The sequence below is a fragment of the Quercus lobata genome, chromosome 5 (genome assembly GCF_001633185.2).
Source record: "Quercus lobata isolate SW786 chromosome 5, ValleyOak3.0 Primary Assembly, whole genome shotgun sequence".
NCBI lineage: Eukaryota > Viridiplantae > Streptophyta > Magnoliopsida > Fagales > Fagaceae > Quercus > Quercus lobata.
The window spans coordinates 11,069,726-11,077,594 of NC_044908.1; the positions used below are offsets into that span (position 1 = coordinate 11,069,726).

Consider the following 7,869-nt stretch of genomic DNA (forward strand, 5'->3'; position numbering starts at 1 on the left):
TCAGTCCTCTAAGTTTGAATTTTATCATTTCAGTCCTTTAAGTTTTATTTATTCTTGATCAAATCCTCCATTAACAATCTGTTAGTTATTGTTGTTTTCTACAGTAAAGTCACGCCATTTTATCATGTTTTTAATTTTTAATTTTAGTTTATTATTTTAAGAAAACGTTAATTTAAATAAATTTGAATTAATTTTTTTTTGAAAAAACCCAGAAATTAGATTAAGAAACGATGAACAAAATTGAATCCCCACCCAATACTGAGAGATTGAGAGGGGGAAAGAGAGAGAAAGAGAGATTGCACAACTACAACATATAATGAGAGCCAAAAGTCAATCTGGAGAGCCAAAACTCAATCTGGACGAACACATCAGCGCCAAACTTGATCTGTACAAACAGGCGGCAATTGAGATCGTCCTACGTGGCGGTACTTTGCGTCCGATGCCTGAACTTCTTACAGCTGGTGCACAGATTCCAGCCTCCGACAAGGTCTCTAGGGTTGAAGTGACCTGTATGAACATGTGGAATCTCAGGGATCTGAGCTTGAATTCCCGACCCAAAGTCTCGCAAAAACGCAGGCATATCGGCAAGCCCAACAAACCATACACAACCGATCTTGACCTCCGCCTGACTCAGGCCAAAGTATCGGTTTACAAACCATAGATCCTGCGGCCGGGAACTCCGTCGATGAATTCCAAGGAATCGATGATGATCTTCGAGAATGGTTTTGCATTCCGAGTAGAGTACGAATTAATATCCCTGTTTCTTAGTATAATTTCTGGTTTTTTTTTTTTTTTTTGACATTAACATTTTCTTAAAATAATAAATTAAAATTAAAATTTTAAAAAAAATGACAAAACGGCATTTTTAATGTAGATAACGGCAACATTTATTAGATTGTCAAGGGAGGACTTGGTTAATAATAAATGAAATTTAAAAGGCTGAAATAACTAAACTCAAACTTAAAGGATTGAAATGAAAAGTGATGAAATTTAGAAGGTGAGTTTTGCATTTTTACTTTTGCATTATTAGTGGCGGGCCATTCACCTTTGCATAGAGAGGCGCAACGGCCAGCTGTCTCTGAAGTGTTAAAAATATATCTGTTAATCTGTCCAAAGACAAATAGTATTGTACAAGACATTCATTGCCTGAATTTATAGACAAATACTATTGAAGTACAAGACAACGACAACATTCATTGCCTGAATTTATAGACAAAAAATAATGGTTTGCTCGGCTCTACGAGGGGACTCTGAGGCCTCACCTGCTATTGCAAACATCATTGCAGGAACTTTACAGCATCTACAACAGATTCGCCAGGCTGCATTTCGACATACAAGAAGAGTTGGAAATAAAGCAGCACATGGACTAGCTGAATATGGTCAATGTATTAGTGATTTTGTCACATAGATGGAGGAAACTCCACATATGATATACTCTGAGGTTATGTCAGATGTAAACCAGCTTTGAGAATTAGAAATGAAATGATTTCACTGGTTTCTGATCAAAAAAAAAATCATAATAATAAAAATAATGGCCAGAGACCAACATTGATTAACGGATGAATAACTGTTACCGCACTAAATGAGTTAGATGCGCAAAAATCAACAAAGCTCAAAGCTTTAACAATGGAGGTGCAAAACTAAGAGGAAGAGTTTCAGAGAGAGAGAGAGAGAGAGAGCTTTTTGTGATGGTGAAGAAAATGCTTCATTGAATGAATTGATCACAAACACACTGTTTATATAACAGGTTAGAAAGCGGAAATAAGGAAAGAAGAGCTGATTTATAAAACTAACTTCCAACTAACAAGGAACTAATCAACTAAGGACACTTGTTACTAACCACTAACTACACTGCTAATTAAATAGAGACTATTCTTCTCAAATAAAAAAAAAAAAAAAAATTTAAATACAGACTAAACGACAACTAGTTTATACACAACTTATACTTTACGACTTGTAACATAAGAGCATTCGAAGCCTGTGCTGATTTCCAGTCTGTGCTTGATCTCAATAACCTCACCAATGCAGCTTCATATATTTCAACATTATGCTAATCCCATAAATGCACACTGGGATTAACAGCCAACAAAAACCATTTCTTTGAAAACTTTAAGTAGTATATTGGTTTTATAGTTGGCCCCCTCAAATTTTTGGATTGGTCCAAATACAACACAACATAAAATTCACAAATCACCAATATCATAATTCAATAATTCATAACCAAAAAAATCTCATAGAAAAAAAAAAATCCCTTAGGGTGTGACAATAATTTATATAACTTTTTAATTGATTTATAAATTATGGAAAAGTCAATTACAATATTTAAATTTTTTTCAAAAGATAAAATGCAAGATTCTTTTAGAAGCCAATATTGATGATGTAGCATTGCCAACTCTTAATATTAATATCCCAATTTTTTAAAATCCTCAAACAAAGTTTTGAAAACTTCATTAGTGTGATTTTCAATTGCATCCAAAAGTATGGGTTTATCATATTTTTGAGTTGGTCAACGTGATAAAATCAACATATTAATTCAAATTACCCAAAATCTGGAGATCCGAAGTCCTCTTCTTTTTTTATTCTTCTTCTTCGAAAAGGTTAGAATATCATATTGTAATTTTCAACTGTTTTTGTTCATATTATTTCCTTCTTGACTTAAATATTTATGGTAATAAAATGCAATTTTTTTGTCTACCATGATTTTTTTTTTTAATAGACCATGTCACTTGAAATTTTTTTGGTTCATGCTCTGCCCCCCTATGTTTAAATCCTGGTTCCGTCCCTGCTCCATATTGTGACAACTCGAGTACTTTTAAATCTATATCTTAGTCTCACCAATACTGACAAAATCAGTGGAAAGTTCTTGGCCAACACCCCCACCGATATTCAGCCCATAACCTTTTAAATGCTATTTGTTGCAAGGTTCATCCATCCCAAGCGTGGCAGACAAAGAAAGCTGACTGCGAGTTTTCAATCTAACACCATTTATTTTCATATTTAAATTCACACCTTATTTAAGTGTTAACTCTTAGTGAGGATTTAAAATCTTCATTGACTTATATAGAAGTACCAAAATCTAATCAATAGGTTTATAGGGTGGATTTAGATATTAGAATAGTGCTAAAAAAATTTCTTGTACTACATTTATGAGAGTATTTGCATCAATTTGTCTAAAATTTTTTGTCTATCTATACTACTAATAACAAGATTTCCTATTTGGGCTTCATAATTTTGCTTACGAAAATATCCTTAAACAAATTCTTAAACTCTTTAAAATACTCTTATCTTTTAGTTATATAATTTTAAATTTAAAAACACAAACTGGTTAAAAGAGTAATTTATTACTTTTTTTTTTAAGTTCCTAAGTTTTAGGCTTTTTTATTTCTCCTCTCCAATTTGAATTACCACCTTTTATTTTAAAATTTAAATTCAAATTTTCAAACTTTTATCAACTCTCACGTAGACAAAGATACTAAAAATTATAACATTGTATTTATCTCACTTTTAAACATTATTCCACATTACCTTATCTCTTTCTTAATTTTAAAAAAAAAAAAAAATACTCTTGGTTATATTATATATTTTTTTAGACAAATAACTAATTAGGAAAAAAAGAAACTTACATAGAGAAAGATCTTAAGAATTATGACACTATCTCAGTCTTACTTTTAAACATTATGACACTAAACCCAAAATAAAAAATAAAAAAGAGTTTTGTAAGGACTCAATTTGTAACGACCCCAAAATGGTATTGGGTTCGCACGTTGAAGGCCCAAACAACAAAATTTGTAGAGCGTGGGCTTGAAAGGCTAAGCCTAGGTCATCGGACGGTGGTTAGCCATGGTGTTCACACAGAATTAAACCATGTTCGCTCGAGGAGTCTTTCTCCTCGATACGGTCTGGGAGGCTCTCATTACTAGCCTTTTTTCCCAGCCCCCTCTCTTGGATTGCTTACTTTTCCTTTTATATTAGCCTACACTCCTCATCCAACGTTCACGTGTGGGTTCGACTTTCCAGGACTGATACTTGTCCCATCAGCCCATTCCCAAAGTGGTTGGGGGTGGTTGTAAAAGCTGAAGAGTATGGTCCTGTCAGGCACAGAGTGCTTTATTGTAGTACTGGCAGCCTTTTACTTGGGCCGCTCCTGCACTGTACTCGCCCTTTCCTTTAGGGGCACTATGGGATGCCAAATGCGAGACCGTCTTCGGCCATATCCTTAGGTCGTTCGTGACTCCCATTGTGCGTCCTCAGCATTACCTTTCCTCGGCCTAGGCCTTGGGCCTTAATATAAAATGGGCCGGAGTCATAAATTCTCCGACCCCACAATACCCCTCAAAATCCTGCTGTCCGACCTCTCGGTCGGAAAGGAGGGTTTTGGTGATGCCAAGCCTTTATCACAGTTTGCCTAGTTTTGCCCTTCATTAATGTCAGTGTCTCTTCATCTGCCTAGGAGATGCACTAGGTTACAAGACATTCTTTTAGATTTATTCACGATGCGCTCCTACCGTTTCAGTATACGAGGCGCGTCTTTAATAAGTTCCCTTCACGAGGCCACTCAAATCCGACGGTTATAGACGGCGTTGGGAGTTGAGTGGATACTATCTCATTTGCAGCTCCTTTTGGAAATCTATATAGATTAAATGCCACCAAACCTGCCTTCCATATAAGAAGCAAGGTAGGGGGTCATTCCCTTTATGCACAGACCCTTCAGTCTTTCTAAAGTCCTAAACCTTCAACCACGCTCAAAGTTTTCCTTATCAGCATAATCAAATCTTAGAGTGTGAGATGTTTGAGGTAAAGGCGGGGGAGAAGCAACCACATCCCCACCAGAAGCACCGGATCCCTCTGAAACTTAAGATGGCTTGGTCAGGGCAGGGTAGGCAGAGGCTCAAAATATTTTTCCCTTTCCTTCAGCCAAAATTCGAAGTAGGTTTTAATCGCATCGAATTCTTGGTGCAACGGAGCTGGGGTTGCTCATCATCAGTACCGTCTGCTCTCTTTCGAGCATAGTTAATATGGCACCCGCATGATAGGAGTCAGGGCTGACGCAGGGATTAAGCATCCCTGCTTCTTCCTCTCTTCCTTCACTGATGCCTCCTTTCGCCTCCTCTTTTTCTTCTTTCTCATCACCAGATCCATCCTGGTGCTTTTATTTCTTCCTCTTCTTCTCCTCATTCATCAAAGGGGGTCACCTTCTCATACCTAATTGCCACTGGGGCAGAGTTTAGAAAGATTTGTCGTTTCCTTGTATCTTTTCGCTTTTGCTTTTGTAATTAGCTTCCTGTATTGGCTTGTTTAAGCCCCTCATTGTACGCTGTACTACTTCTTTATATTAATAAAAGTTGACATTATTTTATTCTAAGTATTCTTTCTTTTCTACCATAGTTATGCTGTGAATGGACGTGCTATGTATATATATATATTTTCCTGCACGATGCTTGGGGCCGAGCCCCCTGTTAACAAAAAGTTATTATTTTGAACATACTGAGACTAACAGGCACAATAATGCCGACCTGAAAGAGTTTATACATATGAGACTAACCGGGATAACAGCTGAACGTTCTGTATTGCAATTGAGGCGATTGTCCGAGGATGGGTAACCCAAAATGGACTATCCGAGATGATCGCCGTGTACTAGGATGTTTTACCACGTTCCTGACAACACTCATGGCCTTAACCATTTTTTGCATGCGGTCCAAGGACCGAGATATGACTATACCGGACCTAATACTCGTTTACATTGGTTTCTTCAGAGCTGGGGATCCGAGGACAGGACGGGATTTCCCTTCTGTCTAAGACTTAATTTATTTTCTAATGACTAATCTCCCCATAGGTTTGAGTCCGAGGACCATGCAATACCTTGGTTCTGTCCAAAACTTAGATCTTTTTTTGAGTACTTGGATTTCCCATAGGTTTGAGTCCGAGGACTATGCAATACCTTGGTTCTGTCCAAAACTTAGTTTTTTTTTTTTTGAAGTACTTGGTTTCCCCATAGGTTTGAGTCCGAGGACCATGCAATACCTTGGTTCTGTCCAAAACTTAGATATTTCTTTTTGATTAGATATTTCTTTTTGATGTACTTGGTTTCCCCATAGGCTTGAGTCCGAGGACCATGCAAGACCTTAGTTTTGTCCAAAACTTAGATGTTTCTTTTTGATGTACTTGATTTCCCCATAGGCTTGAGTCCGAGGACCATGCAAGACCATGGTTCTGTCCAAAACTTAGATCTTTTTTTTGATGTACTTGGTTTCCCCATAGGCTTGAGTCCGAGGACCATGCAAGACCTTAGTTCTGTCCAAAACTTAGATCTTTTTTTGATGTACTTGGTTTCCCCATAGGCTTGAGTCCGAGGACCATGCAAGACCTTAGTTCTGTCAAAAACTTAGATGTTTCTTTTTTCAAGTACTTGGTTGTTAACCCCTTGACAAGGATACGGGGCATTGACTTGGTGTTGGGAGCCCCTAGAACTATTCATGCCACTGGCACTCTGTAGAGCAGGTTCGAGTAGGAGCCGAGTTAGAGCAATAACTACTGGAAATGACGGTGAGGCCTTCACCTAACTAGCCCCTCCGCCTAAACTATTTCTTTTGAGGGACTCTAGCCGACAAGGGCTTGATCCCACCATGACTAACCGCCGCCTGTGCCAACGCACAAGACTTCCCACAGACGGTGCCAATTGTAAGGACTCAATTTGTAACGACCCCAAAACGGTATTGGGTTCGCACGTTGAAGGCCCAAACAACAAAATTTGTAGAGCGTGGGCTTGAAAGGCTAGGCCTAGGTCACCGGACGGTGGTTAGCCATAGTGTTCACACAGAATTAAACCATGTTCGCTCGAGGAGTCTTTCTCCTCGATACGGTCTGGGAGGCTCTCATTACTAGCCTTTTTTCCCAACCCCCTCTCTTGGATTACTTACTTTTCCTTTTATATTAGCCTACACTCCTCATCCAACATCCACGTGTGGGTTTGACTTTCCAGGACTGATACTTGTCCCATCAGCTCATTCCCAAAGTGGTTGGGGGTGGTTGTAAAAGCTAAAGAGTATGGTCCTATCAGGCACAGAGTGCTTTATTGTAGTACTAGCAACCTTTTACTTGGGCCGCTCCTGCACTGTGCTCGCCCTTTCCTTTAGGGGCACTATGGGATGCCGAATGCGAGACCGTCCTCGGCCATAACCTTAAGCCATTCGTGACTCCCATTGTGCGTCCTCGGCATTACCTTTCCTCGGCCCAGGCCTTGGGCCTTAATATAAAATGGGCCGGGGTCATAAATTCTCCGACCCCACAAGTCTTATTGAAGGTGCAAAACGCATGTGATGAGACTAGTTTTAGTATAACAACTTACTTTTCTATTTTACATAAGTACTTTGCAAAAACACCACCATCAAATTATTTATTATATATTGTCTTTTATTTAAATAATAATTTTCTCACTTTTTATTATTATTTCACACCTATCCACCTAACACACACTCTCTATTTTCTCTAAACATCCTCTTTGCAATTTGGTTTGATTATGGGCGGTGGCCTGGTTGATATGTGATCCTAGATAATAGTTTGATTGAAAGTGTTTTAGTTACCATTCTTAATTTAGGATATTTAAACACCGTATTTTGAGAACTCATATGGACCAGTTTTAGTTTTTAAGTAACATTCTAAATAACATTGTTGTAAATATATTAAAAATTGTGAGACCTAGATGATTTGACCAAACACTGTAAGTAGGGGACTCTTCTCTTTCTCTTTCTTCCCCTGTTCCTTTTCCCCACTTTCTTCTTTCTTTTTTCTTTCACACCTACAACCATACAGGTCTCTCTCTTTTTGTATCTTGTGGGAAGCACTTTGTTATGAGCATCACCATTAAATCCT

General features: G+C 38.0%; 1 pseudogene; it reads left to right on the forward strand.

Moving 5' to 3' along the window:
- The first annotated feature begins 316 nt into the window (after positions 1-316).
- Positions 317-1,408, forward strand: LOC115989938 (annotated as a pseudogene).
- Positions 1,409-7,869: the final 6,461 nt, after the last annotated feature.